Genomic DNA, 26,008 nt, shown 5'->3' with positions numbered 1-26,008 from the left:
GTATGTTGATGGGAATCTCCAGAGATCTACAGCCCCAAATTGTCTGATTTGTTCATTAAATTGCGCTCATTACCGAGCCATGTCAGGCATCTAAGGACATCAGCCTTTCTGGCTTCCCTGTCCGAGGCTGGGCAATGGGACATTATCTAATAAGGGCTCCAAAGTACTACCAAAATGAAAACCAAACCTAGTGACGTCGAGTCGATTCCGACTCATAGTGACCCTATAGGACAGAGTACTGCTGCCCTATAGCATTTCCAAGGAGCACTTGTCAGATTTGAACTGCTGACGCTTTGGTTAGCAGCCATAGGACTTAACCACTACACCACCAGGGTTTCCAAAGCACTAAAGCAAGCTTAATACAACACTCCAAACAGTTTATAAGCTGAATACAATTTTTCTTTTCTAATTTTTCACTTCCTGCCCCTCTTTCCTAGCCATCCTTGGTTCTGCCTAGATTTCCATTAGTTGTCATTTTCTTTTCAAGGAGTCTGATTTTACTTCAAGCTGTAGAAGCGGAGAGTTCAGAAGGAGACGTGGTATCTTTTCTACCCCTTCTTCCCAGACTTCCACCTGGACTCTGAGAAGGGGACACCAAACAGTGACTTTCTCCTTCTGGCCTCAAAAATCGTCAGCACAAATGAGAGCTCAAAGCCAGCCTTGGTCATAATGCTCCCAATGCCAATACCCGATTCACTGTTGTCAGGTGCCTTCAGATTCCCAAGTCTTTCTCCCATGGAGCCGCTGAGTGGGTTCAAACTGCCAACCTTATGGTTAGCAGCTGAGTGCTTAACAATTGTGCCACCAGGGCTCCTTACCTGACATGTGACTGCCAGTGACGAAGGATAAAGTGGAATTGGCAAAAACCATGTGCTTTACTAATGCTATTATCTACCAAACCTGGAATCTTCAACTCTCTGGCAAGCTGTTTCCTTTCTAGAAAAAGTAATTAACAAAACAACAGTTCAGAAAGGTGATCCATGGAGAAGGAGGACAGTGGTTGAGGGAATGTGAGCTGGCAGAGCTAACAATCTGATATGGTACAGGAAAAGGGCAATCAGACCTGGTCCCATTCTCGACAACACACCTCAGGAAGGCCCAATAACCCTTCCCTGATTCTAGGAAAATCACAGCTCATGTAAATAAATCCCTAATAATGCCTGAGGTATTTCCATGCACATAATGAATTCCATCCTATCATCCAAAACCTAATGGTTTCCTGTTCACAATTATTGATTGGCATAGTGTCAATCACTTGAATCAATAGAGACTTTGGGAACCTTTCACAGGCAGGGCATACCATTGCACTGACTCCGAGAGGCTGGAGAGACAAGAGTCCCTGTGACTTGGCAAAGTCAGAGTAACAATGGCAGCCATTGCCTTTGTCTTACCCTGGAGTAGAGAGTGTGGCAGCCTTCAAACACATGTCTTCACAACCCACCAGCTCTGCTGCTTTTCTCCACTCACTCACTTCTGCATGCTAGACCACGATCCATTGATCACCAACTGCCAGAGACAAAAGAAATGAATGAATGCATTAGGCCAAAAGACCTATGACTTCAAGTACTAAGTCACTGCTCGAATGTATTTGTTACAGTTGGCTAAGCACTTAAGAAATAGACCCAAACACATATAACGGCTCAAGCTCAATAAAAGTTTACTTCTGGCTCCTGTACAGATACTGGACAGGTGAAAGATCCGTCACTGCAGTGGGCCTCCTCAATGCAGTCATCCAGGGACCCACGCTGACAACAGCCTTGTCATCTCTAAAACATTTCTAAGGTTGCTCTGGGGTGAGGTGGGGCCAAGATCGCAGAGTATTCAGATGCTTCCGGAGGTCCCCCTTACACCAAAGACCCGAGAAAACAAGTGAAATGGTTACATATATGACAAAGTAGGATCCCTGAACATCAAGGACAAAGTTCGGAAATCGGACTGAGCGGCAGGACAAGGGAGAGATGGTTCGGAAGCAGCAAGGAGTTGCTGGACAGGATTCGACAGGAACCAGTTCCCCTCAGGCACAATCCCCTGGAGCAACCGCAGCAGGGCTGGAGGTAGTGTTAGGGACCTGGTTTCCTCAGGGAGAGACAGCCAGCTGCACAGTCCACTCACGTCTCACAAACCAGAGAAGAACGGCGCTCTTGGCAAAAGCTAAGTACTTGCATTTATTTTACCACGACCCCAGCCCCCAAGACGGCTTCAGTGGCTGTCAATTTCCTGGGCCTCAGATAGGTTCTGCTGCGTGCCCTGAGCCATCCTCCTGGCCTTGGAATAAAAAATAATCTGCCAGATCCACTAAGCTGGGGAGCTCAGGACAGAAGCGGCTCCTGTCCAAGCACAAACGGTCCGTGGACTTTGAATACCTTTAACCCCTGCACGGACCTGTGTGGGCCCATTTCAGGACATTAGGCCCTTCTTGGTAGACTGTGACAGTATATCTGCATGAGATCTGACTTTAACTGTCTCAGCTGTATGGTGGAGAGGTGGGTTTTTGATGTTTAACACCAATTTGCCTATTAAACAGGGTCCTAACCTACCCACATCAGGGGCCTGAGGACTGGTGGCTCCACCCACGTCACCTAGCCACCCAAGACAGGGGTCTAAGGATAAGTGGTGCCTACCAGTTGTTACAACCAAAAGCATTGGGTGCCCATGATCCAGCTGTAGGACCCACCCACCTGTGCGTTCCAGGGAACAGGCATACGCTTTCCTCATAGACACTCAGGGGATGGTTGGCAGACCCTTACGCTGTTCAGAGCATCACCCCCTGCAACACACAGACACCTGTGCCTACACCAGTCTCCCCTGCCCCCTGAAAACCAAGGTTGCTCTGGGGAGTTCTCTCTTTTCAAGCCAGCTAGGAGTGGAAACCACAATGGAGGAGCTACATGGGAGTTATCTTTTTGAGTTTGTGTCTTTTCCCTAGAAAGGGATCACAGTACTTCCTACTTTCACTCACATTATGCTGGCTAGAACTCAGTCACCAGTTGGCTAGAACTAACCACACAGACTGCTGCCAGGAGTCTCTGTTGTACAAGGCTGACTCCAGCCCAACCAAGAAGACAGCATTAGGTTTGTTGTTGTTAGGTGCCGTCGAGTAATTCTGACTCCCAAAGACCCTGTGTACAACAGAATGAAACACTGCCTGGTCCTGTGCCATCTTCACAATTGTTGCTATGTTTGAGCCCATTGTTTCAGTCACTGTGTCAATCCATTTCACTGAGGGCTTTCCTCTTTTTTGGTGACCCTCTGTTTTTCCAAACATGATGTTCTACTTCTGCAGCTAGACCCTCCTGATCACATGTCCAAAGCATGTGAGATGAAGCTTTGCTATCCTCCCTTCTAATGAGCATTCTGGCTGCATTAGGTTTAGAGCAAGAAATTTTGGAGAAGACACAAGCACAGTAACCTTGACTTAGTTACTTAACAACTCTGAGTCTTGATTTCCTCATCTGTAAAATACCCTGCCTTCCTCTGAGGGTCACTGTTGTTACTGTTGTTAGGTGCTGGTGAATTGGTTCCAACTCATTGCGACCGCATTAGGAGACTCACAATGAGACAAAGCAGCAGTTCTCAGACTCCTTGTGCGTGCACATCACCTGAGCATCTTGGTAAAATGTAGATTCTAACTCAAGAGGACAGGGCGAGGTCTGAGATTGTGCTTTTCTGGGAAGTTCCCAGGTGATGTCAATGCTGCTGGCCTCAGAGGAACAGAAAAGAGAGTAAAAAGAGATAGTTACAGAATAGTTTTGTAAACCACAAAGTGATCCGTAGAAATAAAGTATTATTTTCCTGGTCCTGACTTTAATTGATTATAAATGAATTCCCAACTAGCCAGAAGTTCTAGGATGTGTTTAGTACGAGCATCAGATAGAATCTGACAATCACAGGGTTTGGAGAACAGGAAGAATTTAAGGAGTTACTACCTACTACCACCCCCCTTATTTTGAAAACAAGGAAACAAATTCTGAGAAATCACTGATGCCCCCCCAAAATCTCTCAATAACTTAGTAGTGTGATAGGATTAGAAAGCAAACATTTGACTTTTTTTTTTCTGTCATTAAATAAACTCAATGATAGCCTTCTAAAGAAAAGGAATTTTTACTCTTCACTAAAGCTAGAACAAGTATGATTCTGGCCCATATCCAAAAAGGTCCCAGAAGGTGAAATTCACCAAGAAAGGCCACCGGGGTACTAAATACAGGCAAGCTGTCACAGGGTACACAACAGGGATTTTTCAGGCATATGATCTTCAAAATACAGTGAGCCTTAACAAAGTTATGTCCCCCATATCCAAAATGCCATTTAAACACAAATTACCTTCCTTTCACTTTCTGGCAAAAACAAGAGTTTTGTTTCCAATGTGTACTAATTCTGAGTCATTCCTATTTGGGGATAACCACAAAAAGAGAGAATTTGGGGTAGCAAATAGAAAAGGGAAACCAATGAATTCGCAGAAGAGGAACACAGGTTTTGGTGGCGAACCCTGAAGACAAAAGAATGTAAAGTTTTTTTTTATCCTGGCATGTAAATTATTTTGCATCTCTGAGATGATGGTGGGTTCTAGGAGCTTACAGAAGAACATGAGATGTAGGATCACTGATGTGAAAGACAGGAGTCAAAAACTCCCAAGTGATAAATCAGAAAGGCACAGAGTATCTGGAAACCAAATCGGAGAGGAAAAGAGGGGAGCCACTTAGCACGCATGTCATCTCCAACAAAGCAAAGGGAATTTGAAAGTGTCTTGGCGAAATTAGGAAGGAGTACTTATCGAGCAAGGAATGGTAAATGAAAATGAATACTTACATAAAAAAAAATTTTTTTTACATACTCGTTATTAATTTAAGATGAGCCACTATCAGCATCTTCATTTAATGAGCAATTTTAAGTATTTTTAATAAAGATTAAACTACTACTTGAAACTTCCATATTCCACCTCACAGCTCTCTTCCACCTTAAGGCTTTTAACTCCTCAATCAAGAATTCTCCCATCCTGGGGATCTTCCAGAAGCTTCTGTAGACTAGAGCGTTATTAGTATTCTTTGTAGCATGGGCTTCTTTCACAGCCTGTTGAAGCCAAGAACTCCATCCTCAGAATAATGTTAATATTATTCTTAAAAAGGAAGCCATGTCGAGAAATTAGAACCCTGTGCATTGCTGGTGGGATTGTAAAATGGCAGTCACTGTGGAAAACTGTTTAGCAATTTCTCAAAACGTTGAACACAGAAGTACCATATGACCCAGCAATTCCATTCCCAGGTATATACCTAAAATATCTGAAAGTAGGCACTCAAACAGATACTTCTACACAAATTTTCATGGCAGCATTATTCACAACAGCCTAAATGTAGAAACTACCCAAGAGTCCATCAACAGATGATAAACAAAACATGGAATATGCACACAATGGCCTATTATTCAGCCACTAGGAAAAATGAAGTTCAGATACGATACGTGCTACCACATGGATGAACCCTGAAAACATTAGCCCTTTGGGAGTTCGTGAACCTCAGTTTAAGAACAAGTGATTGGGGAAGGACTCTTCTAGGATGGTGAAGGTTTTTTTCTTACAGGAAATGGTGTGCAGCAAAGTTTTTAAAAACCCGAAGATGCACAGTAAAAAATCCTGCTCAGGATCAGTCAGGGAAGAAAAGAATGAGCTGCAAAGAGAAGCCTAACCTTGACTTTCTCCCAAAACTCAACACTATTCATGCCGTGCCTTCAAAATCCTATATTAAGGAATTCCCAAGAGATCTTCTTGGCCCCAGCCTCTATGTCCTGATGGCAGGTGAAGGGAGGCAGCACTGAGAAATGGAAGACCCAGATGAGATCCAAGCTTCAGTCTCAGACCCCTTGTTTTCTGCCACTAACTAGCTCTGTTAGCTTAGTCAGGTCACCTAGTTTCTGAATTGAAACTTCCTGTCTATAAAATGAAAAGTTTGAATTAAACCATCTCTGGGATTCTTTCTAGCTATGACTTTGTGATTCTAAGATAATGCATAACTATCTGGGAAGTAATGTTAATGTGTCAAAAGCGCAAAGCCACCACCCGGGGCACAGCTAGCTGCTGGGCTCTGAGGGCACCTGCTTTCTGGGCGTGGAGTTTCCTTCCCAGGACTGTTATACACTTCCCTGAGGTTCCATGGACAGACTAACTTCCCTGGAGCTGCAATGGAGGAGCCCAAGTCAGATCTCAGTACTGAGCTCCCTCTGAGTCAAGAGACTTTTTCATACTTGGGGAAACTCCTTCCTGAGAAGCTGGTTCTGTCCCCCTCACTGTCCCCAGCAGCGGAGGCAGTAGACGATCTGCTGCTCCCAGAAGATGCTGCAGACTGCCTAGAAAGCCAAGCTGGGGCTCAAGAAATATCAGCAGCCCCTGCACCAGCCACACTTACACCAGCCACCTCCTGGACACTCTCATCCTCTGTCCCTTCCCAGAAGACCTACTGCAGCAACTGTGGTTTCCGTCTTGGCTTCCTGCATTCTGGGACAGCCAAGTCTGTCACCTGCATGTACTCCCCTGGCCTTAACAAGCTGTTTTGCCAGCTGGCAAAGACCTGTCCAGTGCAGCCGTAGCTCAGCTCACCACCCCACCCCAGCACCTGTGTTCACACCATGGCCATCTACCAGATGTCAGCATATGACAGAGGTCGTGCAGCACTGCCCCCACCTTGAGTGCTGCTCTGACTATACCGATGGCCTGGCCGCTCCTCAGCATCTTATCCAGGTGGGAGGAATCCTGCGTGCTGATATTTGTAGGACACCATCACTCTTCAACATAGTGTGGGGTACCCTATGAGCTACCTCAGGTCGGTTCTGACTACCACCATCCACTTCAACTTCATGTGTAGCAGGCTCCTGCATGGGGGGGGGAACCCATCCTCACCATCATCACACTGGAAGACTCCGATGGTAATCTGCTAGGACACAACAGTTTCGAGGTGCATATTTGTACTGTTCTGGGAGAGACAGACGTACAGAGGAAGAAAATTTCCACAACAAGTGGGAGCCACCCTCTGAGAGGATCACTAAGTAAGCACTGCACACCAGCACCAGCTCCTCTACTGAGCCAAAGAAGAAGCCAGTGGATGAAAAATATTTCACCCTTAAGATCCGTGGGCATGAATGTTTCAAGATGTTCCTAGAGTTGAATGAGGCATTGGAGCTGAAGGATGCCCAGGCTGGGAAGCAGCCAGAGGGGAGCAGGGCTCAATGCAGCCTTCCAAACTCTAAGAAAGGGGAATCTACCACCCACTGTAAAAAACTAATGTTCAAGAGAGAGGGGCCTGACTCAGACTGACGTCCTTCACTTCCTGTCCCCCATTTACATACCCTGCCCCTGCCCTCCTTTCCTACCATTTTGAAATTCACATGCTTGAACCCCTACTTGATACAGGTGTGTCTCGAAAACACTCAAGAACTCTTCACTTACCTTGGCATGGGCCTCCACTAAAGAAGCTGGCCTACACTGGTGTTCTGGGGGGCATGAGGGAGCTGGGAGAATCCAGCTTAGATTGTAAGGTTTTTACTATAACGAATACTTGGAAGAGATAGGATGGCATTCCTGCACGTAAGAATTAGATTTTAAGAGCAGTCATAGAACTTACCATACCTGGGTTGGAAGCCTAGACCAGTAACAGACTAGGCAGGGGAACTATCTCAAGGTGTTTTCATTTCTCCTGACAGCAATGTGTATGTCTATAAAATGCTGATACCTAACACCTATCTTGTGGGGTTTGCTGTGAGGTTAATGAAATGATATATGTGTGACTCAAAGATCCTGTAAGGCTGGAAGTCACCAGGCTGCCTGGCCTTAAAACCTTCTTAGATAACATGGCATCTGGGACTTGGCCTCTGGGGAGTGCTGGTCCCCTGTCCCTGTTGGTTGATTGATTGACTGGGCAGCTGGTTAAGGGGAAGGAATTTCCTACTTCCTTTTCTGCTGGCCTAGCCACGTCCTGTCTAGCCTCTAGGTAAACCTCAGCACCTAAAAGGAAACCTCACCCCATTCCACTCCCTGAAGGATTCCAGCTTTTACATGGAATCCGTACCTACCACCACGTCTAACTGCAACCAGACACTCAGAGCCTCATTTCTTTTGCACTTTGGAAAGCACATTTGCATTCTTTGCCTACATCCCTTCTCCCCTCCCCTTTTTATATCCCATTTTTATATCTGTTTCTTATTTTACAACAAAACTTTGCTATTAAAAAAATATTAATGAGACTTTAAATTTCTTCTCACACTATGTCATGGATTGAATTATGTCCCCCAAAAATGTGTGTAACAGGAGGCGGAGCCAAGATGGCAGAATATACAGACACTTCCGGAGAGCTCTCTTTAAAACAAAGACCCGAAAAAAACAAGAGAAACAAGTATATTTATGACAAGCTAGGAGACCTGAGCATCAAACACAACGTTAGAAAATGAACTGAGGGGCAGGCGGAGGAAGAGATGGTTCAGAAGTGGAGAGGAGTTACCAGACCTGAATCGTGGGGAGCCCTCAGGCACCATTCCCAGAGTGGCGGCAGCGGGCTTGCACTAGCGTTCAGACACAGTTTCCTCAGGAAGAAGCAGCCAGCCACACAGCCTACTCACACCTCCAGAACCAGAGAAGAACAGAGTTCTTGGCAAAAGCTAAGTACTTGCATATATTGTACCAAGCCCCCCCCCACCCCACCCCCGCCAGCCAGCTTCAGTGGCTGAATTCCCTGGGCCTGAGATTGGCACTGTTGAGCACCTATAGCCATCTTCCCAACCTTGGAGAAGGAAAAAATTTGCAACTGGGGGAAAAGATAATTTGCCAGCTCTACTAATGGGCAGAGCTCAGGACATAAGTGGCTCCTGGCCAGGAATAAATGCTCTGTGGAACTCTGAGCACCTTTCCCTTCTGCATGGACCTGTGTAGGCCTATTTCAGGAGAATAGGCCCTTGTTGCCAGACTCCAACCGTTTCAGCTGTGCGCTGGAGAGGTGGGTGTTTGTTGTTTGACGTTGCTTTGCCTATTAAACAGGGCCCTCACCTACCCATATCTGGGGCCTAAAGACTGGTAACCACACTCAGGTCACTCAGCCATCTGTGGCAGTTGTCCAAGGATAACTGGTGCCTCCCAGTCCTTACAACTAAAAACACTGGGTGCCCATGGTCTGGCTGAAGAACCCACCCACCTGCACGCACTAGGGAACGGGGACGCGCTTTCCTCAGAGACACTCGTGGGTCGGTTCTCAGCCCCCTACCCTGTTCAGATCGTGATCCCCTGCTGCAATCAGATACTGGTACATACACCAGTCACCCTGGCCCTCTAAGACTGTAGGACAGAGCCGTACCACACACTTGATGATCAGCTAAGAAGACACCTTAGCTGAATTCATACAAGAAAAGTCAGGGGACTCCTAGACTGATATACCTGATAACGGCTCTAGCCATCTGGGAAAGGACATCAGAGCTCCAAAGCTGAAAATAATCCAGCCAGCTCACTCAAGCAACCCATTTGAGCATATCAAAACAAAACAAAACAAGAAGCTACGACACAGTAAGCAAGTATAAATTAATACAATAACTTCCTGATGGCTGAGAGACAACAGTCAATATCAAATCACATAAAGAAACAGACTATGATCACCTCAGCAAGCTCTCGAAACAAAGAATCTAGGAATCTCCTAGATGAAAGTGCATTGCTGGAATTACCAGAGGCAGAATCCAAAAGATTAATATACAGAACCATTCAAGACATCCGGAAGGAAATGAGGCAATATGCAGAACAAGCCAAGGAACACACAAATACAGCAATTGAAGAAATTAAAAAGATTATTCAGGAACCTAATGAAAAATTTAAAAAGCTGGAAAACTTCATAGACAGCAATCAGAAATTCAGAAGATTAACAATAAAATTACAGAAGGAGACAACTCAATAGAAAGTCAGAGGAGCAGAATTGAACAAGTACAAGCCAGATTTCTGAACTTGAAGATAAATCACTTGGCACTAATATACTTGAAGAAAAATCAGATAAAAGAATTAAAACAAATGAAGAAACCTTAAGAATCATGTGGGACTCTATCAAGAGAAAAAACCTACGAGTGATTGGAGTACCAGAACAGGGAAGGATAACGGAAAATACAGAGGGAATTTTAAGATTTGTTGGCAGAAAATTTCCCTGATATTGTGAAAGATGAGTATACCTAACCATGATGCTCATCTAACTCCACATAAAGTAGATGTTAAAAGAAAGTCACCAAGACATATTATAATCAAACTTGCCAAAACCAAAGATAAAGACAAAATTTTTAGAGCAGTGAGGAATAAACAAAAAGTCACCTACAAAGGAGTGCCAATAAGAATAAGCTCAGACTTTTATTTTTTTTACTAGGCAGAAACCATGCAGGCAAGAAGGTGATGAGATGACTTATTTAAAAAACGGAAGGAAAAAAATCCCCAGCCAAGAATCCTATATCCTGCAAAACTGTCTCTCAAATATGAAGGTGAAATTAGGACATTTCCAGATAAACAGAAGTTTAGGGAATTCGTAAAAACCAAACCAAAACTACAAGAAATACCAAAGGGAGTTCTTTGGTTAGAAAAACAATAATATCAGGTATCAATCCAAGACTGGAACACTGGGCAGAGCAACCAGAAGTCAACCTAGACAGGGAAATTAAAAAAAACAGAGATTAAAAAAAAAAGGGGGGGCTCAAAACAGGGTAACAGTCATGTTATTATACAGAAGAAGACAACATTTAAATAATAAAGAGGGACTAAGAAATGTAATAACAGATCTTCAATTGGGAGAGGAAGATAAGGTGATACAAAGAAATAGAAGTTAGGTTTAAATTTAGAAAAATAGGAGTAAATAACAAGGTAACCACAAAGCAGAGAAACTATCCTGCTCATCAAAATAAATACAAGAAAAAAATAGAGACTTAGCAAAAACAAAACTAACAAGAGCAAATACGAGAAAAGAACAATATATAATCCACTCAGCACATAAAATTAAGTGGGAAATAGAAACTGTCAACAACACACAAAAAAAAGACATCAAAATAACACTAAATTCATACCTATCCATAATTACCCTGAATGGAAATGGACTAAATGCACCAATAAAGAGATAAAGAGTAGCAGAATGGATTAAAAAACAAGATCTGTCTATATGCTGCCTACAAGAGACACACCAGAGATTTGGACACACAAACTAAACCTCATGGGATGGAAAAAATGTATCAAGCAAACAATAATCATAAAAAGAGCTGAAGTGGCAATATTAATTTCCCACAAAATTGACTTTAAAGTTACATCCATCATGAACGATAAGTAAGGACACTATATAATGATTAAAGGCACAATATGCCAAGAAGATATAACCATATTAAATTTTTATGCACCCAATGACAGGGCTGCAAGATACATAAAACAAACTATCAGCATTGAAAACTGAGATAGACACCTCCACAATTATACTACGAGACTTCAACACATCACTTTCGGTGCAGGACAGGACATCCAGAAAGAAGCTCAATAAAGACACCCAACCCACTGCCGTCAAGTCGACTCCAGAATAAAGACACAGAAGATCTAAATGCCACAATCAACAACTTGACCTTGTAGACATACACAGAATATTCCACCCAATAGCAGCCAAGTAAACTTTCTTTTCTAGTGCACATGGAACATTCTCTAGAATAGGCCACATATTAGGTCATAAAGCAAGCCTTAGCAGAATCCAAAACACTGAAATATAACAAAGGATTTTCTCTGACCATAAGGCCATAAAAGTGGAAATCAGTAAAAGAAAAAGCAGGGAAAAGAATTCAAACACTTGAAAACTGAACAATACCCTACTCAAAAAAGACTGGATTACAGAAGACATTAAGGATGGAATAAAGAAATTCATGGACTCCAATGAGAATGAAAACACTTCCTATCAGAACCTTTGGGACACAGCAAAAGCAGCGCTCAGGGGTCAATTTATGTCAATAAATTCACACAAAGAAAAAGAAGAAAGGGCCAAAATCAAAGAATTTTACCTACAACTTGAACAAATAGAAAGAGAGCAACAAAAGAAACCCATAGGCACCAGAAGAAAACAACTAATAAAAATTAGAGCAGAACTAAATGAAATAGAAAACAGAAAAACAATTGAAAGAATTAACAAGACTAAAAGACGGATCTTTGAAAAAAGAAACAAAATTGATAAACCCTTGGCCAAACTGACAAAAGAAAAACAGGAGAGGAAGCAAATAACCTGAATAAGAATTGAGATGAGTGATATTACAACAGATCCAAATGATATTAAAAGAATGATATCAGATTACTACAAAAAAACGTACTCTAAGAAATTTGAAAACCTAAAAAAAAAATGGATGATTTCCTAAAAACACACTGCCTACCTCAACTAACACAAACAGAGGTAGAATTATAACAAAAGAAGAGATTGAAAAGGTAATCAAAAAACTCCCAACAAAAAAAAGCCCTGACCAAGACACCTTCACTGCAGAGTTCTACCAAACTTTCAGAGAAGAGTTAAGACCACTACTACTAAAGGTATTTCAGAGCATAGAAAAGGAAGGAATACTCCAAAACTCATTCTATGAAGCCAGCATATCCCTGATACCAAAACCAGCTAAAGACACCACAAAAAAAGAAAATTATACACCTCTATCCCTCATGAACTTAGATGCAAATCCTCAACAAAATTCTAGCCAAGAGAATTCAACAACATATCAAAAAAATAATTCACCATGACCAAGTGGGATTCATACCAGGTATGCACGGATGGTTCAACATTAGAAAAACAATGTAATCCATCACATAAATAAAACAAAAGACAAGAATCACATGATTTTATCAATTGATGCAGAAAAGACACTTGACAAAGTTCAACACCCATTCATGATAAAAGCTCCCAGCAAAATAGAAATAGAAGGAAAATTTCTCAGTATAAAAAGGAGCCTTTATACAAAGCCAACAGCCAACATCATCCTAAATGGAGAGATCCTGAAAGCATTCCCCTTGCAGTTGTGAAGCAGACAAGGATGACCTTCATCACCACCACTCTTGTTCAACATTGTGCTGGAGGTCCTAGCCAGTGCAATTAGGCTAGACAAAGAAATAAAGGTCATCCAGATTGGCAAGGAAGAAGTAAAATTCTGTCTATTGGCAGATGACATGAACTTATACACAGAAAACCCTAAGGAATCCTCAAGAAAACTACTGAAACTAACGCAAGAGTTCAGCAGAGGATCAGGATACAAGATAAACATACAAAAATCCGTTCGATTCCTCCACACCAACAAAAAAAACACATCGAAGAGGAAATCACAGAATCAATACCATTTACAGTAGCCCCCAAGAAGATAAAATACTTAGGAATGAATCTTACCAGAGATGTAAAAGACTTACACAAAAAAAAACTACACTACACTTCTTCAGGAAACCAAAACAGACCCACATAAGTGGAAAAACATACCTTGCTCATGGATAGGAAGACTTAACATTATAAAAATGTCTATTCTACCAAAAGCGATCTATACATTAAATGCAATTCTGATTCAAATCCCAACGACATTCTTTAATGAGATGGAGAAATAAATCACCACTTTCATATGGAAGGGAAAGAGTCCACGGATAAGTACAGCATTATTGAAAAAGAAGAACAAAGTGGGAGGCCTTACTATACCTGATTTTAGAACCTATTATACCACCACATTAGTCAAAACAGCCTGGTACTGGTACAACAACAGATACATAGACCAATGGAACAGAATTGAGAATCTAGACATAAATCCATCCACATATGAGCGGTTGATATTTGACAAAGGTCCCAGAACAGTTAAATGGGGAAAAGACAGTCTTTTTAACAAATGGTGCTGGCATAACTAGATATCCATCTGCAAAAAAATGAAACAAGACCCATACCTCACACCACGCACAAAAACGAGCTCAAAATGGATCAAGGACCTAAATATAAAATGTAAAATGATAAAGATCATGGAAGAAAAAATAGGGACAACGTTAGGAGCCCTAATATATGGCATAAACAGTACACAAAACATTACTAAAAATGCAGAAGAAAAACTAGAAAACCGGGAGCTCCTAAAAATCAAACACCCTTGCTCATCCAAAGGCTTCACCAGAAGAGTAAAAAGACTACCTACAGACTGGGAAAAAGTTTTTAGCTATGACATTTCCAATCAGCGTCTGATCTCTAAAATCTACATGATACTGCAAAAACTCAAGCACAAAAAGACAAATAACCCAATTAAAAAATGGACAAAAGGTATGAATAGACACATCACTAAAGAAGACATTCAGGTAGCTAACAGATACATGAGGAAATGTTCACGATCATTAGCATTAGAGAAATGCAGATCAAAACTACAATGAGGGAGGGGGCCAAGATGGCTGACTAGGTACACGCTACCTCAGATCCCCTTGCAACAAAGACTCGGAAAAACAAGTGAATCGATCACATACACGACAATCTACGAACCCTGACCAACAAACAAAGATTTAAAGAGTTGACCTGAGTGACAGAGACCCAGAACGAACACCTACGGGGAAGCAGCAACTGTTCTCAGAGCCTGGAGCCAGCGTCCCAGCCGAGGAACCTTGGCGCGGGGTTTTTGACCGCGTGCAGGGGAGCTGAGCACTGCACCCTGTGACGGTGCAAACACAGGGCGCAGCCCCAGCCCTCTGAACTGACCTCGGGAGGGGGCCCAGCCAGTCCACGTAGGCGGCGCGGTGACGCAGCTGGTGGGAGGAGAAGTCGCCAGGAGGCAGTGACTGGTATTGGAGCCGGGAGTGCAGCGTCCCAGCCAGGGAACCTTGGCGCCGGGCTTTGGACTGGGCACAGGGGAGCTGAGCTCGACATCCTGTGACGGTCCGCGCGGATGGTGCGGCGATGCGGCTGGTGCGAGGAGAAGTCACCAGGAGGCAGTGACTGTTTTTGGAGCCAGGAGTGCAGCATCCCAGCTGGGGAACCTTGACGCTGGGCTTTGGACTGACAGCAGAGGAACTGACCCTGGCTTTTGAGACAGCGCAAGCAGGGGCCGCGGGCCTGACCCTTGGGAGCAATCTCTACCCAGCCAGTGTGCACAGGCGACGCGCCCCTCAGGAATCTCAGATAAAACAGCCATCCCAAGCAAGATAAGTAACTTTGTCTATATTACGGGGTGCTACTCTCTCCTGTTTTTCTGAACCCTCCCCTCCCCTTCCCAGGCAACTTCATTAACATTGGAATTTCCTGAGTCAGAGGGAGAACTGCTCAGCAGTTTTTCTTTTCCTTTTATTGGTCTTTTCCTAACCCATTCTTCTGGCCTGAGAGAAGCAACCACAAAAAACCCAGGGACAAAAATCCTTCCCTAATTGGACTAAAAACACAGAACCAGCTCCAGCCAAGCATATGTAATCCACAGTCTGGGGCTTTCATCCCTACAGGGAAAAAGGTGGCTATTACAATGCAAAGGCATTTCTGATAGGGATCTGACTGCATTTGTTTTAGCGGATTTACTGGAAAGACAAGTTTCCCAGGTCTGATATCTCTGCCTATTCAACAGAGCCCTCACTGACCCACAACAGGGAACTGAGGACTGAAGCTTCCCCCAGACCACCTAGCCTCCTGCCTTAGGGGTCTAAGGAGGGTGACACCTACAAATCTGTAGAGGTACTTGCATTGGGGGCCTAAGGTACAGCTGCAGAGCCCACCCACCAAGGTGCTTTAGGAATAGAGACACGCCTACCTCACTGGCACTTGGGGGAAGCCTGTCAGCATCCTGCCCCCCCCCGGAGTATGAACCCCAGCTGCTACTAGATTCTGGTGCACACAACTATCACCACTACTTCTCAAGGTGAATAGGTGACAGTGTGCATCACACACTTGATGACCCAAAATCAGATTCTACTCAAGAATGGTGAACGGACTCAGGCATGTATATCTGGTAACAGCCCAAACCAGCTGGTAATAGGTCATAAGTAAGTCAAGGACTACAACAATCAAGACAGCGCAATCTAGTAGCCCATCCACGTATACTGAAAGAAAACAAAACAAGATAAAACTCAGTGAGTAAATACAGAATTAATCACTACAATATCTTAGTGATGGCTTGGAGACAGCACTCGATATCAAACCACATAAAGAAGCAGACCATGACTGCTTCTACAACCCCCCAAACTAAAGAATCAAAATCTTTCCCAAATGAAGATACAATCCTGGAATTATCAGATACAGAATATAAAAAACTAATTTACAGAATGCTTCAAGACATCTGAAATGAAATAAGGCAAACTGCAGAAAAAGCCAAGGAACACACTGATAAAACTGTTGAAGAACTCAAAAAGATTATTCAAGAACATAGTGGAAAAATTAATAAGTTGCAAGAATCCATAGAGACACAGCATTCAGAAATCCAAAAGATTAAGAATAAAATTACAGAATTAGACAACGCAACAGGAAGTCAGAGGAGCAGACTCGAGCAATTAGAATGCAGACTGGGAAATCTGGAGGACCAGGGAATTAACACCAATATAGCTGAAAAAAAATCAGATAAAAGAATTTAAAAAAAATGAAGAAACCCTAAGAATCATGTGGGACTCTATCAAGAAGGATAACTTGTGTGTGATTGGAGTCCCAGAACAGGGAGGGACAACAGAAAACACAGAGAAAATAGTTGAAGATATGCTGACAGAAAACTTCCCTGACATCATGAAAGATGAAAGGATATCTATCTAAGATGCTCATCGAACCCCATTTAAGATTGATCCAAAAAGAAAAACACCAAGACATATTATCATTAAACTTGCCAAAACCAAAGATAAAGAGAAAATTTTAAAAGCAGCCAGGAATAAAAGAAAGGTCTCCAATAAGAGAGAATCAATACGAATAAGCTCAGACTACTCAGAAGAAACCATGCAGGCAAGAAGGCAATGGGATGACATATACAGAGCACTGAAGGAGAAAAACTGTCAGCCAAGGATCATATATCCAGCAAAACTCTCTCTGAAATATGAAGGCGAAATTAAGATATTTACAAATAAACACAAGCTTAGAGAATTGGCAAAAACCAAACCAAAGCTACAAGAAATACTAAAAGAAATTGTTTGGTCAGAAAACCAATAATATCAGATACCAGCACAACACAAGGTCACAGAACAGAACATCCTGATATCAACCCAAATAGGGAAATCACAAAAACAAATTAAGGCTAATTAAAAAAAAATGCTCAAAACAGGGAATCATTGAAGTCAATATGTAAAAGATCACAATAATCAAGAAGAGGGATTAAATACAGGTGGCAAAGAACTGCCATATGCAGAGGGAGAAAAAGCGATATAGGACAATACAAGTTAGGTTTTTACTTAGAAAAAAAGGGGTAAATATTAAGGTAACCACAAAGAGGTATAACAACTCCATAACTCAAAATAAAAACCAAGAAACACGTAACGACTCAACAAACATAAAGTCAAATACTATGAAAATGAGGAACACGCAATTTACAAAGAAAAACGTCTCAGCACAAAAAAGTAAGTGGAAAAACGAAACTGTCAACAACACACATAAAAAGGCATGAAAATGACAACTCTAAACACATACTTATCTATAATTACGCTGAAGGTAAATGACTAAATGCACCAATAAAGAGACAGAGAGTGTCAGACTGGATAAAGGAACACGATCCGTCTATCTGCTGCCTACAAGAAACACACCTTAGACTTAGAGACACAAACAAACTAAAACTCAAACGATGGAATAAAATATATCAAGGAAACAATAAGCAAATAGAGCAGGAGTAGCAATATTAATTTCTGTCAAAATAGACTTTAAACTTAAATCCACCACAAAGGATAGAGAAGGACACTACATAATGATAAAAGGGACAATTGATCAGGAAGATATAACCATATTAAATATTTATGCACCCAATGACAGGGCTGCAAGATACATAAAACAAATATTAACAGAACTGAAAAGTGAGATAGACACCTCCACAATTATAGTAGGAGACTTCAACACACCACTTTCGGGGAAGGACAGGACATCCAGTAAGAAGCTCAAAAGAGACACGGAAGACCTAATTACTACAATCACCCAACTTGACCTCATTGACTTCTACAGAACTCTCCACTCAACTGCTGCAAAGTATACTTTTTTTTCTAACACACATGGAATATCCTCTAGAATAGACCACATATTAGGTCATAAAACAAACCTTTGCAGAATCCAAAACATCAAAATATTACAAAGCATCTTCTCAGACCACAAGGCCATAAAAGTGGAAATCAATAACAGAAAAATTTGGGAAAAGAAATCAAATTCTTGGAAACTGAACACTACCCTCCTGAAAAAAGACTGGGTTATAGAAGACATTAAGGAGGGAACAAGGAAATTCATAGAATGCAACGAGAATGAAAACACTTCCTATCAAAACCTCTGGGAAACAGCAAAAGCGGTGCTCAGAGGCCAATTTATATCGATAAATGCACACATACAAAAGGAAGAAAGAGCCAAAATCAGAGAACTGTCCCTACAACTTGAACAAATAGAAAGTGAGCAACAAAAGAATCCATCAGGCACCAGAAGAAAACAAATAATAAAAATTAGAGCTGAACTAAATGAATTAGAGAACAGAAAAACAATTGAAAGAATTAACAAAAACAAAAGCTGGTGCTTTGAAAAAATTGACAAAATTGATAAACCATTGGCCAGACTGACTAAAGAAATACAGGAAAGGAAACAAATAACCCGAATAAGAAATGAGAGGGGCCACATCACAACAGACCCAAATGAAATTAAAAGCATCATATCAGATTATTATGAAAAACTGTACTCTAACAAATTTGCAAACCTAGAAGAAATGGACGAATTCCTGGAAAAACACTACCTACCTAAACTAACACAATCAGAAGTAGAACAACTAAATAGACCCACAACAAAAAAAGAGATTGAAACGGTAATCCAAAAACTCCCAAAAAAAGAAAAACCCTGGCCCGGATGGCTTTACTGCAGAGTTCTACCAAACTTTCAGAGAAGAGTTACCACTACTACTAAAGGTATTTCAAAGCATAGAAAATGACGGAATACTACCTAACTCATTCTATGAAGCCACCATTTCCCTGATACCAAAACCAGGTAAACAAACACATCACAAAAAAAGAAAATTACAGACCTATATCCCTCATGAACATAGATGCAAAAATCCTCAGCAAAATTCTAGCCAATACAATTCAACAACATATCAAAAAAATAACCCACCACGACCAAGTGGGATTTATACCAGGGCTGCTTAATATTAGAAAAACCTTTAATGTAATCCACCATATAAATAAAACAAAGGACAAAAACCACATGATCTCATCAATTGATGCAGAAAAGGCATTTCACAAAGTCCAATACCCATTCATGATAAAAACTCTCACCAAAATAGGAATTGAAAGAAAATTCCTCAACATAATAAAGGGCATCTATTTTTTTATACAAAGCCAACAGCCAACATCACTCTAAATGGAGAAAGCCTGAAAGCATTTCCCTTGAGAACGGGAACCAGACAAGGATGCCCTTTATCACCGCTCTTATTCAGCGTTGTGCTAGAGGTCCTAGCCAAAGCAATTGGGCTAGACAAAGAAATAAAGGGCATCCGGATTGGCAAGGAGGAAGTCAAATTATCTCTATTTGCAGATGACATGATCTTATACACAGAAAACCCTAAGGAATCCTCCAGAAAAATACTGAATCTAATAGAAGAGTTTGGCAGAGTCTCAGGTTATAAGATAAACATACAAAAACCACTTGGATTCCTCTACATCAACAAAAAGAACATCGAAGAGGAAATCACCAAATCAATACCATTCACAGTAGCCCCCAAGAAGATAAAATACTTAGGAATAAATCTTACCAAAGATGTAAAAGACCTATACAAAGAAAACTACAAAGTACTAGTACAAGAAACTAAAAAGGGCCTAATTAAGTGGAAAAACATGCCCTGCTCATGGGTAGGAAAACTTAACATAGTAAAAATGTCTATTCTACCAAAAGCCATCTATACATACAATGCACTTCCGATCCAAATTCCAGTGACATTTCTTAATGTGATGGAGAAATAAATCACCAACTTCATATGGAAGGGAAAGAAGCCTCGGATAAGCAAAGCATTACTGAAAAAGAAGAAGAAAGTGAGAGGCCTCACTCTACCTGATTTCAGAACCTATTATACATCCACAGTAGTCAAAACAGCCTGGTACTGGTACAAGAACAGTTACATAGACCAATGGGACAGAATTGAGAACCCAGATATAAATCCATCCACATATGAGCAGCTGATATTTGACAAAGGCCCAGTGTCAGTTAATTGGGGAAAAGATAGTCTTTTTAACAAATGGTGCTGGCATAACTGGATATCCATTTGCAAAAAAATGAAACAGGACCCATACCTCACACCATGCACAAAAACTAACTCCAAGTGGATCAAAGACCTAAACATAAAGAGTAAAACGATGAAGATCATGTACGAAAAAATAGGGACGTTAGGAGCCCTAAAACAAGGCATGAAAACAATACAAAACATTACCAAAAATGATGAAGAGAAACCAGATAACTGGGAGCTCCTAAAAATCAAACACCTATGCTCATCTAAAGACTTCACCAAAAGAGTAAAAAGACCACCTACAGACTGGGAAAGAATTTTCAGCTATGACATCTCAGACCAGCGCCTGATCTCTAAAATCTACATGATTCTGTCAAAACTCAACCACAAAAAGACAAACAACCCAATGAAGAAGTGGGCAAAGGATATGAACACACACTTCACTAAAGATGATATTCAGGCAGCTAACAGATACATGAGAAAATGCTCTCGATCATTAGCCATTACAGAAATGCAAATTCAAACTACAATGAGAGTCCATCTCACTCCAACAAGGCTGGAATTAATCCAAAAGACACAACATAATAAATGCTGGAGAGGCTGGGGAGAGATTGGAACTCTTATACACTGCTGGTGGGAATGTAAAATGGTACAACCACTTTGGAAATCTATCTGGTGTTATCTTAAAAAGTTAGAAATAGAACTACCATACAACCCGGAAATCCCACTCCTCGGAATATACCCTAAAGAAATAAGAGCCTTCACACAAACAGATATAAGCACACCCATGTTTATTGCAGCTCTGTTTAGAATAGCAAAAAGCTGGAAGCAACCAAGGTGTCCATCAACGGATGAATGGTTAAGTAAATTGTGGTATATTCATACAATGGAATACTACGCATCGATAAAGAACAGTGACGAATCTGTGAAACATTTCATAACATGGAGGAACCTCGAAGGCATCATGCTGAGTGAAATTAGTCAGAGGCAAAAGGACAAATATTCTATAAGACCATTATTATAAGATCTTGAGAAATAGTATAAACTGAGAAGGACACATACTTTTGTGGTTATGAGGGGGGGAAGGAGGGAAGGTGGGAGAGGGTTTTTTACTGATTAGTTAGTAGATAAGAACTACTTTAGGTGAAGGGAAGGACAATACTCAATACATGGAATGTCAGCTCAACTGGACTGGACCAAAAGCAAAGAAGTTTCCAGGATAAAATGAATGCTTCAAAGGTCAGCGGAGGAAGGGCAGAGGTTTGGGGACCATGGTTTAAGGGGACCTCTAAGTCAATTGGCAAAATAAATCTATTAGGAAAACATTCTGCATCCCACTTTGAAATGTGGCGTCTGGGGTCTTAAATGCTAACAAGCGGCCATCTAAGATGCATCAATTGGTCTCAACCCACCTGGATCAAAGGAGAATGAGGAACACCAAGGTCACACGACAACTATGAGCCCAAGAGACAGAAAGGGCCACATGAACCAGAGACTTACATCATCCTGAGACCAGAAGAACTAGATGGTGCCCGGCCACAATCGATGACTGTCCTAACAGGGAGCACAACAGAGAACCCCTGAGGGAGCAGGAGATCAGTGGGATGCAGACCCCAAATTCTCACAAAAAGACCATACTTAATGGTCTGAGTGAGCCTAGAGGAATCCCGGCGGTCATGGTCCCCAAACCTTCTGTTGGCACAGGACAGGAACCATTCCCGAAGACAACTCATCAGACATGGAAGGGACTGGACAGTGGGTAGGAGAGAGATGCTGATGAAGAGTGAGCTATTTGTATCAGGTGGACACTTGAGACTGTGTTGGCATCTCCTGTCTGGAGGTGGGATGGGAGGAGAGAGGGAGTTGGAAGCTGGCAAAATTGTCACGGAAGGAGAGACTGGAAGGGCTGACTCATTAGGGGGAGAGCAAGTGGTGGTATGGAGTAAGGTGTATATAAACTTATATGTGACACACTGACTTGATTTGTAAACGTTCACTTGAAGCTCAATAAATGTTAAAAGAAAGAAACTACAAAGAGATTTCATCTCACTCCAACAAGGCTGGCATTAATCCAAAAAACACAAAAAAATAAATGTTGGAGAGAATGTGGAGAGACTGGAACACTTCTACACTGCTGGTAGGAAGGTAAAATGGTACAACCGCTTTGGAAATCAATTTGGCACTTTTTCAAAAGCTAGAAAAAGAACTACCATATGATCCAGCAATCCCATTCCTCGGAATGTACCCTAGAGAAATAAGAGCCTTTCCACGAACAGATATATGCACACCCATGTTTACTACACCAATTTACAATAGCAAAAAGATGGAAGCAACCAAGGTGCCCATAAATGGATGAATAGATAAATAAATTATGGTATATTCATACAATGGAATGCTACACATGGATAAAGAACAGTGAGAAATCTGTGAAACATTTCATAACATGGAAGAACTGGAAGGCATTATGCGGAGTGAAATTAGGCAGTTCCAAAAGGACAAATAGTACGTAAGACCACTGTTATGAGAACTTGAGAAATAGTTTAAACTGAGAAGAAAACATTCTTTTGTGGTTACAAGAGGGGGGAGGCGGGTAGAAGAGGGGTATTCACTAATTATTTAGTAGATATGAACTACTTTAGGTGAAGGAAAAGACAACACACAATACAGCAGAGGTCACTACACCTGGACTAAACCAAAAACAAACAAGTTGCCTGAATAAAATGAATGCTTGGAAGGCCAGCGTAGCAGGGGCACGGTTTTGGGGACCATGGTTTCAGGAGACATCTAAGTCAATTGGCATAATAAAATCTATCAAGAAAACATTCTGCATCCTACTTTGAAGAGTGGCGTCTGGGGTCTTAAACATTAGCAAGCAGCCATCTAAGATGCATCAATGAGTCTCAACCCACCTGGATCAAAGTGGAATGAAGAACAACAAGGACACAAGGTAATTATGAGCCCAAGAGACAGAAAGGGCTACATGAACCAGAGACTACATCAGCCTGAGACCAGAAGAACTAGATGGTACTGGCTACAACCGATGACTGCCCTGACAGGGAACACAACAGAGAACCCCTGACGGAGTAGGAGACCAGTGGGATGCAGACGCCAAATTCTCATAAAAAGACCAGACTTAATGATCTGACTGAGATTAGAAGGGTCCTGGTGGTCACGGCCCCCAGACCTTCTGTAGGCCCAGGACAGGAACCATTCCTGAAGCCAACTCTTCAGACATGGATTGGACTGGACAATGGGTTGGAGACAGATGCTGGTGAGGAGTGAGCTTCTTGGCATTTCCTGCCTGGAGGGGAGATGAGAGGGTAGACGGGGTTAGAAGCGGGCGAAATGGACATGAAAAGAGAAGACTGGAGGGAGGGAGCGGGCCGTCTCATTAGGCGCAGAGTAATTGGGAGTATGTAGCAAGGTGTATATAAGTTTTTGTGTGAGAGACTTACTTGAGTTGTAAACTTTCACTTAAAGCACAATAAAAATTATATATATATAAAAAAGAGGCAATGTTAACAAGCTGTTGTGACTACTGCTATGTAGTACTAGCAGGGTTTTCTCCCCCAACAGCTTTTACATGTACAATTCATTTACACTGATTACATTCAACATGTTGTACTACCATTACCACCATCCTTTTCCAAATTATTCCACCACCATTAACAGAAACTCAGTGGCCCCTAAGCACTGACTTCCCCCTTTCTCCTCCCTCCCACCCCTGCCAACCACTAATAAGCTCTGGTCTCTATACAAATCTGCCTATTTCATGTAAGAGGGATCATACAACATCTTTCTGTGACTGACTTATTTGCGCAGCATGATGTTTTCCAGGTTCATCCACGTCAGAGCATGAATCAGGATTTCACTTCTTTTGATGGCTGAGTAATAGCCCGTTGTTATGTATATTCCACATTTTCTTTATCCATTCATCTCTTGATGGACATTTCCCTTATTTTTACCTTCTGGTTATTGTGAATTGTGCTGCAATGAACACTGGTATACAGGTTGCTGTTTGTATCCCTGCTGTCAATACTTTGGGCCATACACTTCGGATTGGAACCTGCTGGTTCACGTCATAGTTCTATGTTTAACTTTTTTGAGGAACCACCAAACTGTTTTCCACAGCGACTGTGGCATTTTGCATTCCCACCAGCAATGAGCGAGGGTTCCAATTTCTCCACATCCTTGCCAACACCTCTGATCTTCCTCTTTTTTTATTAGAGCCGTTCTAGAGGGGGTGAGGTGGTATGGCATTATGGTTTTCGTTTGCATCTCCCTAATGACTAATAATGTTGAGCTAGCACCAGCAGAATTTTAGGATTCGTCATCAGTAGTAAAAACAAGCTCATCAGTTCATTTGAAGAGAGACAGAAATAAACCTCGAATAAGCTGAGCACAGAATACGAACTGCAAGAGGAAGCAGGTGGCTGGGGTACTGGCACCAAAGGCAGTGTCCTCTACCTGGATCAGGGTCAAAGCTGAGGGCCTCATTATACACTGTAACCTCCCCATCACTGGCGACAGCACCCATCTCCCTCAAACATCATGTCTACAAAATTCAACCCAACGGACGGCCATCTAGTTATTTCCAAAGAGAGAATGGATGACTGAATGAACCCTGGCTGGTAAGGTCAGTAAAACCAATGTTCAAGCTTTGGGTTGTGAACACAATCTCAACAGGACAGAATTTAGGAAAATCCACACTTATTAGGAAGTTTCAAGTTTTAGAAGAAACTGATTTCAGAATAACTTTGATCTGCCTTCTGTGCCAGCCCTGAAGGATAGTGACTAACTAACCAACAGTATTTTTACTAATACTCTCACCCCTTCCTTCAGGGCATGTAATTACTGGATATTGTTCAGGTTTAAAAGTCACATGTGTATTTCCAGAATCCCAGCCGTGTGTGTAGACTAGCTTTACATGCAAAGAATTAGGAGTTATGAAGTTATTGGGCATTTTGATTGACTCATGATTTCAACTTCAGATGCGATTAACCAATTTACACAAAGTGCTTTCAAAACTTGTATTATGATGCTTAATTGTTAGGTTACATCCTGCCTTCTCCCCCACTACACACACACACACACACACACACACACACACACACACACACAAACCAGCAAAGTGACCACAACTATCCCTCAGTCCCCACAACACCCATTATTCCAACCTTATAGAAACAACATCCATTATTCCAACCTTTCACAACTATTTTCTTTGTGCTTCTCTTTGACTGAGATCTCACAAAGCCTTTCAAGATCTTCTAGACTAGAGGCTCCACACTGCTGGTTTGCCAGCTCCATTATTTCATCTCCTCCAGGAATTCCCAGAGACAGCAGTGCCACCTGCTGGTAGGGAGGGCACAATCTGCTTTCTGGAAGCCTAAGGGAGACAGGAATGGTGGCCTAGATTTCTGTCTTTGGGAGCCTTTCTTTTCTAGGCCACATTATAAGCATAAGCTACCACCTGAGATGTGTAACCTCCACAGGAGCCTCCATTGTGACTCGCAGGTCGTCTGGAAGCCACGTAAAGCAAAGCCAGGCTAGCCAACAATGAGGCACTTCTGCCTGGAAATGCCTCCTCAATGTTCCAAATGCAAGAGTCTCACTGAATTCAGCATTTCCTGGCTCTGTTTCCCCCACTGCTTCA

General features: G+C 41.9%; 1 long non-coding RNA gene and 1 pseudogene across 3 annotated transcripts in view; one reads left to right on the top strand and one right to left on the bottom strand.

Annotated features, from left to right (window-relative positions):
• The window catches only part of LOC135228733 (uncharacterized), a 151,766-nt gene that overhangs the window by 62,962 nt on the left and 62,796 nt on the right, over window positions 1-26,008 (bottom strand). For all 3 annotated transcript variants that reach the window (XR_010319528.1, XR_010319526.1, XR_010319527.1), the window contains exon 3: window positions 1,392-1,506. This is a non-coding gene — a long non-coding RNA (uncharacterized LOC135228733). The remainder of the gene's footprint in view (window positions 1-1,391; window positions 1,507-26,008) is intronic.
• LOC135228732 (cellular tumor antigen p53-like) lies at window positions 6,097-7,455 on the top strand (annotated as a pseudogene).

The sequence above is a fragment of the Loxodonta africana genome, chromosome 27 (assembly GCF_030014295.1).
Source record: "Loxodonta africana isolate mLoxAfr1 chromosome 27, mLoxAfr1.hap2, whole genome shotgun sequence".
In the NCBI taxonomy this organism is placed as follows: domain Eukaryota; kingdom Metazoa; phylum Chordata; class Mammalia; order Proboscidea; family Elephantidae; genus Loxodonta; species Loxodonta africana.
The sequence above is the reverse complement of the archived record's forward strand: the minus strand, read 5'-3'. Positions and strand labels throughout refer to the sequence as shown.